General features: G+C 35.7%; 1 protein-coding gene across 5 annotated transcripts in view; it reads right to left on the bottom strand.

The window, feature by feature from the left end:
- LOC138064098 (3',5'-cyclic-AMP phosphodiesterase 4D) overlaps nucleotides 1-12,789 on the bottom strand; it is a 402,077-nt gene that overhangs the window by 169,393 nt on the left and 219,895 nt on the right. The gene's annotated exons all lie outside the window — the stretch shown is intronic.

The raw sequence follows: 12,789 nt of genomic DNA, 5'->3' as shown, positions 1-12,789 counted from the left end.
TCTGCAGATTTTCGTTGTATTTTAGTAGCACATCTTTTCCAGTTTCAAATACAGCAACCTTTTAGGTGAACTACCTCTGACTATAAAGAGTGAAGCATTTCAGAGAGCGGCTGCAGGGGCAATCAAGACGTAATTTCTTTAGGTTCTTTAATTTTGAAATCCCCTCTGTAAACTTGGCTTTTTATGAAGAACAAGATCTGAGATTAATCTTCTAGGGTCTGAATTCACTTTTCCAACGGTTTAGATATTGAAAATGAAATTTGTAGTGCCACAAAGCCAGTTTAAATGTGGCAATTTTATGAGTTCACAAACAATGCAAGGCATTTCTACAGAAACCAGGTGTGCAGGAGAAGATAACATTTTAGAAAAGCTTTAGAAAAAGTGGGTAAGGTTTGGATACACAATCTTTTCATCTAGGTCTGATTAAGAAGCAGCAGACAAGAGACTACATAAATTAGAACGAAATGTTCTAAATTTAATATAATTCTGTTAATTGATTAGACCTGCAAGTAAGTGAACAAATGGCAGATCCATACAGAATAAAGAGAAACAGCATCCATACAACAGAAGTTGGCCAGTGGGAGGATGGAGAAAAGAAAGGGAACACTGAAAAAAACAAACCCTCTGTTGATTATGTTAATTTCAGTGTCCAGTAAAATAATGACTTTTAATTCCCAGGCTTGTCTGTTGAAGATATCTGCGGTGTTCTTTGTGTATCAGACAGAGGGATCAGAAGTATAAGGCTGCTGCTGTTTCTGACCTTCCTCTGCTGCTTGAGACAGATCATTCCAGATTGCAGAAGTTGCTTAGTTTCACCTGTGTAGTCTCCGAGACAACATTCAACGCATGAGATGAAGTACATCACACTGATGGTGAACAGATGTAGAATCTATGGATTTTGATAGTTCTGCTGTGAAAGATACTGATTTTAATGGCTTTGGAGATGCATTGGCTGGCTTTGTGTTTGATATGACCAGTTCTGATACTGTCTGATGTTCGGTCAACAAAAAGTTATTTCTGATAATGAATTAGGGGGTTATCTGCAAACTGATATTCTTGAAGAAGCCCACAGAGGTTGTGGGAAAACTTATTTAACTAACTTTTCACACAAATTCAATCTGGCTAATATATAAGAATTACAAGTGAATTGCAGGGGGTTCTCTTTTTGTACTCTGGTAGGTTTACGCTCGGATTGTTCATCCATTTTTTCTTTACAGTTGCTAGATTTTTAATATATCACTATACCACCTTATTTTCTTCTCTCTCTATGCTATTTGGAGGTTTTCAAAAAGATGCAGAAGCAAAAGGCAGAAAGTTCTGCCTTTTCGCAGGTCTATTCTAAAAAATTTTAAACTAAGAGAGGTTACTCTTTAAGATGAAGTAATCATTAATAGAAATGATTCCATTCAAAGCTCATTCTATTCCACTATTCTTTAACAGGTAAATGATCGATGTTTCCAATGAGTTTGCCATTTCATTGAAAAATATTTGAAAAAAAGAGCCTTTTCCCCTCACTTTTATATGGCATTTTAAAAAATCTGACACGTTTATTCAAAACACATTCCAGTTCTATGTCACTATGCGCAAAGTCACATTTTTCATACTATATTACTAAATATATTATTCTATCTGTCCAATGAAGCACAAAGTAACTATAGAATTCCATTCATTGTACTCTATCCTTTTGTTTGTTCCTTCTTCCTCAGACATCTCCAAACTCTCTATTCCAGTTTATTCCTTTTTCTTGCTACATGCAAGAACAGTTTATTTGCTACATTTGATACAGTAACTCATTCTATTTTGACAGACATTTACACTTTCAAACTGTTTATTGTATCCCCTCTTCAAATTTTCCTTTTTGCACAGAATTTATGCATTGCACTGAATTCCTCCTAGTAGCCTCTCAAATTTGTTTGTTAACTAAACCACCTTCATCTGTGCTTTATTAACAGGGTTTGAATAGAAATTCTTTGACTCAAGAACTTCCTATTTTAATTCAATTATTTTACACAATGAAATCTGTGGGTCATAACAAAATAATGAAACAAAATCTAAGTTCTCTAAAGTTCTTTGATTTGAGATACGAAGCTGGCATTGATGTGCACTCCACTATCTCAGTTTCTTCCTTCTTAATGAAATAAAAATTTTAAATACTCTGCTTGCGTGCCTAAAATTTTTCCCTTTAAAGCTCTCAAGTCCTTCTTGTTTTGTTTTATTAGGAATGCCTAAAGTATTTCCATATAGAATAGACTTCAGCTTAGTAAAGATGGAGAAGTTAATGGAGCATTAAAGAAAAGAATAAAAAAAAAGGAATTGAAGCTTTGAAAAAAATTAATTATTTCCCTGACACAAAGTTTTCATTATCTCATATTATCTCATCACCTCACATCACTAACTGAAATCTCAAGGAAAAAAAGCCACTGAACTTCTGAGCAGTTATATCACTTTTCTTAAAAAACACGACAGACTGTCACACAGGACAGATATCCTTTCCATAGTTTAGGTTAGGTTTTAGCTTGAATATGGAATTTATTTGATCTCTTATCAATGAATATATAGTATTTAAAAGTAAATTAATAATACGACTCTTTGTCTCCTCCAGGGATTTATCCTCAGATACATGCCACTGGTAGAGCTTCAGTAATTCTAACCCGTAGTGCAGACATGAAATAGCAGTATATATCTGAACATGAATGAAGGAATGAGAGCGCCACATTCCACATTATCCCACTTCGGCTCCTTTAACATAAACTCTTTTAATAAATTGGACTAATGTAGACACACTGGAGCAGTATTATATGTTGTTTTTTCTTTGGTAGACTTAAAAAATAAGCCGATTTTTCCTAAAATGGAAGAATAAGATACCTATTATAAACAAATGCTTCACAAAAAATGCATTATGATGTAAGACCTTGCAGAACATGTTCCTATAATACCTTACTTGTGTTTCTTCAATTTAGCCTTCTGACTTCAGTTCTGACCTTACTGTTTATTATCTTCTTTATTGGACTCAGGTGATTGGCCTGAAAAACTAAGCCCAGCTATAGCAGGTACACCCATTACATATATATAAAGTGGAATTTAGCTGCTCATTGCATTTAGTTTACATGACAGATTTTTGAAATATACACTGATTTTTACCCTGTTTGAATTGATTCATAAATTGAAGATGTAGTTGATGGTTGATATTAACACCTTCCTGCTTCATTTTGTATTATAACTTCAGCAAACATAATCTTTTTGTTATAGAAAAAATTAAAGCATACCGACAAAAAACAATAAAATGAGTGGTTATGCCCATTGGCAGAGAAAAGAGCACCACCTATAATATATTTCCTCACATTTTAAAATGTCAGTCTGCAGGAGAAATAAGAAAGAAATTGACCTAATAAACCTGGCCATATGTTTTTGTTTAAAAATATGATAACTACCACCAACAAAAAATAAAATAAAGAATGATGACTGGCCCAAAACATTTGCACCTCAATTATCCAGACTGATGTTTGGCTGAACGATAGGAGAACCTCTTCATATCTCAGTGGCTTACCTTTGTTCCTCTGTGCTCTGCCAGCACTTTATCTGCCCTAACATATAAAACTTAGAAATATGAAGATAATCCTACTCCTACATTATTCATTTGAATTTAATGCCAAACGACATTCAAAACCTCTTGTCCAGTTATTTTCCCTGGCTTTAATCAACCTGAATTGCTTACTATAGTGTGTCAGTTTCCTGACATTCATCGTATGAAGTTATGTACAAGCCAGTCAGTATGAATTTACTATATACCCTGGAAAGCCTTTTTTCTCTATAAATTAGCTAGTATAATCAGCAAGAAGTTGAACTATTCCAACATTATTTCTGACTACTGATTCATATTTTTTTTTACTGTTTTACACACCACAGATCCACCTAAACATGTAACTCTCAAAGATGAGCTCTATCAAATAGATGTTAGAGATCTGTTTCATGAAAATTTCTCCCTGTACTTCAGTCTGTCAAACACAGTATACAGCAAGAGCACTCTGCCACAGAAGTTTCTTCATGAACCTGACTGATTGTATACCAAAAGACAGGCCCTTATAGTATATTTGGCTTCTGTATAGTAGACGAGGAGTTCAACATTGAGCAGTGTCCTACAGTTGCGTTACATTGCTTAGTTTACGTAGGCCTCCAGAATTTTTCCTTTTTGCAAAGGAAAAAGTAGGCAGGAGTTTTTGAATTTGAACTAAGAATGAAAAGCGTTGATAATTAAAGCCTTTGATTTTATCGCCAGCAAAAACTAACACTGCTTACCACCTCAGAAGGATCTAAATGCAGGTTTTGATGGTAATACGTTCATATGACCTAAATTTTAACAATATTATGTTGATTAGATCACTTTGCAATGGTTCAGAGATGGAAGGAGCTCAAATAGGCATTTCACTTGCTGCTTTGAAGCATACAGACTGAAGGGGTACAAGTAGAGAGTGAATGCTGTTTTCAACCCTGTGAGTTGGTGTTCCAGGGAATGCCAACACCCGCTGGTCATTTCAGTGACCTTGGCAGAAAAGCAGCTAAGTTTGTAAATTAAGTGCCTGGTAGCATCACTTACATGGTATTTCTTTGATTTAAAAAAATCTTTAGAAAGTCATTATGTTTTTGCCATATTTTGATTAAAATGAATTGAAGGAGGTAATAACAAGTAGTTTTTTACATTCTGAAAATCTGTCAACGAGATCTGTCAGCAAGATCATATGTCTTGATACCAAACTCACCATGGTAATGTTCCTTTGAAAAAGAGATGAAATAAATGCTTGTGCTATTCAAGCAGCTGTAAGAGATTTAGAGCTGATAAATAACTATGTAAAAATGTTATGAATACTCTGCCTGAGGCCCAGAAGAGGAAATTTCTGCATGGCAGCGCCTGCATGGCCTGCCATGTGTTTTACGAAACAGCGAAGGACCTTCCACAAAATTTTGCCTTCAAAACTGTAATAAAGGCATTATATGATTCTAATCTAAATCTGTATCAAGGTGCTGCCTGTTACTGGCAATCTGGTTTCCCATAACCTATGTCTTGCCATTACACAAATTATGGTTATTATATAACCAATTCTAATGGATTAGTTTATATTCAGAGAAGGGGAATGTGTACTCTGTAGGACATACTGTCAGCTCTAGGGACCCTATATCCTGTTCCCAATGACAGGTACTACAGAGCAAAAGGGTTCTAGGCAATTGGGAAATGATTTCAGCCCTGCAAAAAGGAAGCAATAAAAGAACTGAGCTGTAAGCTACAGAGTAGGGACCCACAAAGAGAGAGGCTGATGTGGAGAGAGGGAGGTACGGAAGAGCCTTTAGCAACCCAAGGATCCAGAAACACCCTTAGGCATTTAACTCCTGTTCTTAAGGGACAAGTAGATACCTGAAACACAGGTGCAGGGTTTCTATGATGGGACCAAGAGAGAATACTTGCCTAATTTACTTGCTAACTGAAAAGAGATATTAAGCGGGCTTAAAGCAATACAGTGTAAAAGAAAAATGTTACTAACAACCTTCACACTGAAGTTCAAGGCTTTTGCAACTTAACCGAACTTAACTAGCTTTTCTTTCCCTAACCGAACATTATTTGCATTGCACTAGGTAAAAGACTCAATTTCTACTGGTAGTGGGGAACATCTAAAACAATTTATTCTCTCCACGTTCTCTCCCCAAACAAGAGATCATGTGTCAAACTACTTTGAATAATTGAAAAAATTTTAAAGGAAAACAAAAATTTGAAAAGGAGACGCTCTGTGTGTAACTCTTCCAGCTCCACTTGAATTCAGCCATGCGTGCTCAAATATAAACAGCACTAGCAGTATGATGTAGCTTTTGCTAATGATTGCTTAGACAGCGGTTGTACATCAGTGCAGTATAAACACCTTTCATCTGCATGTTCTTCTCCCCTTTTCAGCTCTTTCATCTCTTCTTTCCACTCTCTTTGCCCTGTACTTTTCTGTAATGTGGCCAAAGCAAAGATGGATATTAAAGTTGCAAACATTAAATTTGTAACTCCTGCTCCTCATCTTCTACAATTATTTATTTCTTAACCTGCAGAACTTAGTCCACAGGGAGTGAGATGCTCCCGTACAGCCAAACATTTGAAGGTGAAAGATAGTATCAGACTATATTAAATATGAATTAAAGAGACATTAACAAAGCCTAAGTAAACCATTAGATTATTAGAAATACACAAAAAAATGCAGTATTTTTCTGTATCTTTAAGCCAAGTATGAAAATAAAATATTCTCCCATAAATATGCTATGAACAAAGTGTTACTCTACTAATCGTAAATCAAACTGCAGTGCTATTATGTATACTTAGAGACACAACAACCGGAAAGAAGGTAACTAAAGTAGGTAAGTTGCTAGCCAGAAATAAATTCTAAAAATATAGCAAAAATTCTGAAATTACCTCAATTAAAAAATAGATAACAAATTTAATGAGAGACAATTATTTAGCCTGCACATAAAAATATTAAATATAAAAATTAAATATAAAAATATTGAATATAAAAAGAAGCTGGCAAACTGCAGCTCCCTCAGATAGTTCAGCTCCCTCAGATAGTTCAGCACTGTTATAACTAATTATCACTGATCTTCTGTGACTGCTTTTTATCCTCCTTAATTTAAACTTATATAGCTATTATAAACTATAATCAAAGACAACAAATTAATTCCAGATGAATGGGTCAAGCTGTGAAATCTTTTCTTGGCTAAAGATCAAGTGCTCCTTTGAACGGGTGAAGAGAATGCAAATTTGGCAAATATCTTTCTCAGTGGAAAAGACAGCATACCCTTTCCAGGATTGTCTCCTTCTCTCTTTACATCTTAAAACTGACCTGTCCTAAAGCTCAGAAATCTACATCTTGAGAGAAAATCAGAGAAGAAGAGGCTGCTGAGTTCGCACATTGACAGAAATCTGTGCAGCTCTGTTGCCTGTCTTAATGCTAACACATGATAACTCTCTACTTCAAGCTCCAAAGGAAATAAATACCCCAAAATAGGTGGAGCCCTGCACATCAGCAGGACCAGTCTGGGCCTCACTTCCACTGTCCCTGTTGTGACAAAACCCCTACTGAAATGGAGTAGAATTCTGGATAAATAAAGTTTCCAGCGTGTGACTGTCCAAGTTGCACTATCCTACCCTGCCAACTTCTGAAAGGTTATTTCCAGTCTTGCAAAGTAAAGCCTTCCTCAAAGATTTCCTTAAAGTACTTTTTCTTAAAGCTTCTAGAGTCCACTATTATATGAAAATATCAAACGGCATTTTAAGAAAGCTCCTAGCTTTTCTGATTTTGGGAAACTCTTTTAGCAATTTAAGCCCTAGAAGACAAACATAAAGACCTTTTAAACAAATTATTGCGGATTCTTCAAGGTATAGTTAAAAATAGTTGGGATTCACCGTATTGTAATATGATCAAGCAGATTATAATATAATCAAGCAGAAAAGTTGCAATCAGTTTATCTTAATGGAGCAGGAAAGGACTAAAAAATTCTTCATGGAGATTTACTAATGTACAATGCATATGTATAACACAAGCACTAAGCACCAATGCCTCTGCTTTGAGACTTTATTTCTGCTTCTCTGCAGTGCTGCAGTTTCCATTAGCCCACATTTCCACAATCAGGTCATTTTCTTTCACAGTTCCTGAAGACTTTTCTTTTTTGTTAATAAGTCTTTTTAGAAGTGTTTTTATTAGTAAGCCTCTTATTTCATCTGTATGCTTACATACGCATATATACATATGCATGTATGCATATGTATTAAATGTAAAAAAGGACTGCCTAGTTTTTTGTAGGTTAAATAAACTTGCAAAGTGAAAAACATACAAAAATGAACAAATAAACTACTGCTTCTAATTTGTTCACTGGACTCTAAAATCATTTCACATTGAAAACGAATGCCTTCATTACATATATATATATATATATATATATATATACATACATACATACATACATATATATATGTATAATTTTCCTGGACCTTTCCCTAATCTCAGTATGAACGCGACCAGCAGTCTGCTAGCGGAAGGGAGCCCTTTCACTGCCTCTCGGAGCACCCGTCTCAGGAGCGGAAGAGCTGCCCCCTGGCATCGTGTTGATTTCAACACACATGGAGCAGTCTGCACAAGAACAGTTTCCTTACCTCTGCTTTACTAACCCAGTGGTGCAGTTTGCCCTCTTAAATGTTCAAAGGGAATATGATATTCTTCTACTTTTCCAACACTGTGTGTTCGTCTCACAGTGTTGCTGTGCAAATGGTTATTTCCTTCTAACCAAGGGGGCAGCTAAACTGTTCCATACAGATACCGTCCCTCACAGGCTACAAACATATATTGATCCATTCCACTGGTGGATATTTCAGAGGATTGTCATCTTTTGACCACAGATACGGTAAAAATGCAAAGCACTATTGACATTATTATAAATAAACTGCTGTGAATTTTAACAAATACAGTATAAATATATTCCTTTATCTTTTCAGGTTCCTATACTAAATTAGTTGTGACTTTTTAAACTAATTTTAACTTTAATTTCCTGTACATATCCTTCTATTTCCTTTTTTAAAATGATTACTCTATTGCACATCATGCCAATGTATCAAATTATTAAGACCATAGACCAAAATTCTTTCAATGCAGTATTCAGCACGAAGGGCCCTTATACCGAGTCCTGTCAAAGACAGACAACAGGCTACGGCTGTACGACTGAACCCAGCAAGGCTAGGGGCCAACCTCTAACGCGGTTAGAAAGGTCCCTGGCACAATTTTGGCCTGGGCCACTAACAGTCTCCCACACATGTCAGAGAACCGTTTGGAGATGACCATGGGCCACCTGAACCTCAGACCTAGGACAACTCTGACTGGGTATTTTGGACCCTCACATTCTGTTTTGGGGAGTGACAGAGGTTAGCTTTGTCAACATGAACCTTGCCTTGCCATGCCAGCTAGTCTTTGTTCACCAGCTGGAATAATTCCTGGTCTGTTTTATTCACTGAATAGACATAACCAAGGAACAATAATGGTCCTCACATGGCACTCACTAAAACTAGTCCAGCTAGCACTTTCTGATAATCTTAAGCTACCTCAAAAGAACAAGAAAGCATGGCCCTTCCAATTACTATATAATTCTGTGTTTAACAGAGACTACCTGGATTAAATATTTCTATTTAAATTGTATAGGGATTTGCAGGTTAATATTTAGTGTATTTAGGGGTGTGGATTGAAAGGTATGCAAAGAATAATTAAAACTGTGCATCTTTGTATGATATCCTCGCAGACAGAGCCAAGCAGGACGAACTGTGACAGCAGAAGCTGTCTTTGATGGATCACAGAGGTATCTCTTTCCGTGCATGTGAGGATCAAATGTTGTCTGTGCTTTGAAATAGTTTTTAATGAGATCACACTACGTTTTGCTAAGCTCACAGTATAAATTAATACACCATCTGTGCTATACCATTAATATTATTATCTATAAACAATAAATAACATTTTGCCTTATTAAAATGTGCTTGATTTGCATTGCAAACCCACTCTGGCTAGAATGCATTTCTCTTTTTCATGATCCTCAGCAGAGTTCATCAGAAACCAGAATTACATGTATTTTTATGTAAAATTCAGATAAACCTCAAAATATGCCATGTTTCAATAGATACTGTGTTATGGGGAGACAGCTCAAACAGGAACTTTAGCCAAGGGGAAACAAGGGACAAATATGGTATTCAACTTACAGCCCCATTAAGACTTTAAGATACATTCATTAACGGAATCACCTGGATGCTGGGATTAACATTAAGAAACTTGACATGAATTTCGAACTTTATTTTTTCTATAGGAAATAGAAAAATATCTGCAAAAATCAATATTTTCTTTCAGAAGACCTACATGACTAACCATAAATGCCAGTATAATGTCTGTTTCTTTTTGATTCTCAGGTTCAACAGAACAATATTTCTCTTCAGTAACCTCTCACTTCTAAACATCTCATGGAAAATTCATGGGAGTGTTTTCCTTATTTAGCGTTTAAAAGAAACTTAATTTTCTTCTTTGTCACCAGGAAACCTAACTCCTTAATCTCCAAATGATCACTTTTTTTGACTGTTCTATCCCAACTTCAGCAGAGTGCAAAGGATGTTGAAACACATGGCTTGGCATCCAGAGCACGAAATAAAATGGAAGAGCTTTGCTGCTTAGAACAGATGACTTCTCTGCTTTTCCCATTTAATGTTCACATGACAACATTCTCTTCCATTTTCTTTTCATTTTATGAGTAAGAGGAGCAAAGAGCAAGGGAAAATTATTTAATTGGATGGTCACCGAGAGAGTCTGTTAGAAGTTGAAATGTGTTTCACACATTTAGGAAAACCACATAAGCATAAGAAAAGATCCAACACCTGTTAGTGTTATATGAATTAAGGTCAGAAACCTCATCAGTCTTATATTTCTGCCTCAGTATTACTTGATGCCTTACATCTGAGCTGTCTGAGGAGTGTATTCTGCTGCATTTGCAGTATTTTAATTGGCAATTATAATTTCCATGTATTGCTACATTTCAGTTTATCACAAGAAAAAGAGAGCTTTAAATTGAACAAAAGAGACTAGAGTGTTTCTAATATGAAAAAAAAGCTGATGCACTATTCCTTAGGCATGTGCTACCCTTTGGAAGGGATGAAAGCTTCAGCCAGCCAGCCATCCTCCTTGCTGCTCAGCAGACCTAAAATGGTCATATAGAGAATTAGACAACTCACCATTTAAGAAATTGGCAAGGTTTCCCATAGAGTGTGAACTCTCTGTGGTTTTCTCTGTGGCTGAGACACTCCTTAAAGCAGATCTGATCAGGGCCAAATATAACTCCTGATAAAGCAATTGAAAAGCAGGTCACAGATGAGTGACAATGTGCCCAAGGGCTTTTGGTGGCTGCTGGTGCTTCTGTTCCAGTTTATATCAGCAACAAGGGCTGTGCATGCATACTGGTGTCTGGAAAGAGCTTGGGGAAGGAAAAGGTGTCTCTAGACAAAGTGTCATGAGGACACTGAATCGTCTTCTACAACTCACTTTACAGCAACTGTAGCTTATGTTAGATTTACAGTCTAGCTCAAAAGGTATACTAAAGAAATACATATGTACCTCAAGCTGGAGTTACTTCATGTTTTACTTTATTATATTTGGCTTTTTGTTTCACCTACCTCTGCTACAACACCCAAGAAAATAAGAAGTCTCTCCATCTGGAGACAGTTATATCCCCACTTAAACAGTTTCTTCCATTTTAGGTTTCTTCACAGCATATTTGTAAGTAACTTCAGCTAGTGTTAACAGCGGCTTATCTGATCCTGTCTGGGAGAAGTGATAGATACTCTTAGGCTTTCCTTTTGTTTGTTCTACTGTGTCGCTGTGCTTTTTCAGCTTCAACTGAAATCTGTACCAAAGCCTGCGAAAGCTAAGCTGCTACAGAGCTGGCTATTGATTGACTGGAAATGTTGCAAAACAAAAATAAAATTTTTTAAAAAGGAAAAAAGGAAAGCAGAATCCATGTTGATAAACAATAAAATAAGTCTGGTGTATTTAGCTTCCTCTTGACCAGCTTTTGAACACTTGATCATTCTAATGTAGAATAAATATATGTATATGTGTATATACATGTATACATATGCAAATATACACAGACACACACTTATATTAATGACCAACTGTTGGACAATGGTGATAGGAAGCATCTGTCTCCTCCTCCTTCTGAGACTCCTGATTTCTAAGGTTGCTCAGATTTTGGCAGCTTCCTTGAAGGAGTCTCTAACCTCCTAGGGAGTCAGGAATCCTGAAGAAAATAGGCTATAAAAAACCCTAAATCACATTTCATATTTTATTACCTTAAAACAGAAATGTTCTTCCCATGGAAAATTGTGTACAACTGACTATTCATCATGAAAGATTTTTTTCTTTTAGAAATGCAAAATTTCCAATTGAAACTCCATTTCCTGCAATGCTTCCTGTTGCCTTCACTCAATACTGTGACTTTATACACTCTTTCAGAGAGAAGAGAAAGGGCAGACATGAAATAACAAGAAAAAAGTACATAATAATGGAAGTGAGAATATTCCAAAAGGGTTAAAAACAAAGATTATCTAGTCTGGCCAGTACAGAGAGTACCAGGTATTTAACGGAATGAGAAGTATTGCTCAGCCCTCAAAATTAGTTAACCAGCAAATCTAATAAACTACATCAGAAATGAGATAGAGAATAATAATGGAAATATTATAAGAGAAATATTAGTAAAATTATACTTTCATGACAATAAGAATATTATAATATATTTAGAACATATGTCCTCTTTGGAAGCTCTGGGTTTACTTCTATTCAGCCAACATCAGAAAGAACACTGCAAAAGGAGAAGGGGTTAAGAGATCTGCAACTTTTCCATGTGAAAAGATGCAGCAAAAATTTGCTTTACTTAGAAAGCTGGTGAACAGGAGTGGTTATTACACAAATTTTCAAAGAATATAGAATATAGCAAAGAATATAGAGCTGTTGGATTAATACTTTTAACAACGTAAGGTTAAGATACTTTCTAAAATATTGAAAAGACAAAAGATGAAAGCAGAAGAAAAACACTCTTTTGCACACAGTGCAGAGTTCACTTGTGGAAGTGAGTGTCAAAAGATAATTGCTGAAGTCAAAAATCTTACATCATTTAAAAAAAATAAAAACTTTATATGACTAAACAAAAAAATCTAGAGTTATTGGAGTAAGCAATACACACAGTAAG

Source organism: Struthio camelus, chromosome W (assembly GCF_040807025.1).
Source record: "Struthio camelus isolate bStrCam1 chromosome W, bStrCam1.hap1, whole genome shotgun sequence".
In the NCBI taxonomy this organism is placed as follows: domain Eukaryota; kingdom Metazoa; phylum Chordata; class Aves; order Struthioniformes; family Struthionidae; genus Struthio; species Struthio camelus.
Note: the sequence above shows the minus strand (reverse complement) of the source record. Positions and strands in the feature narration are given on the sequence as shown.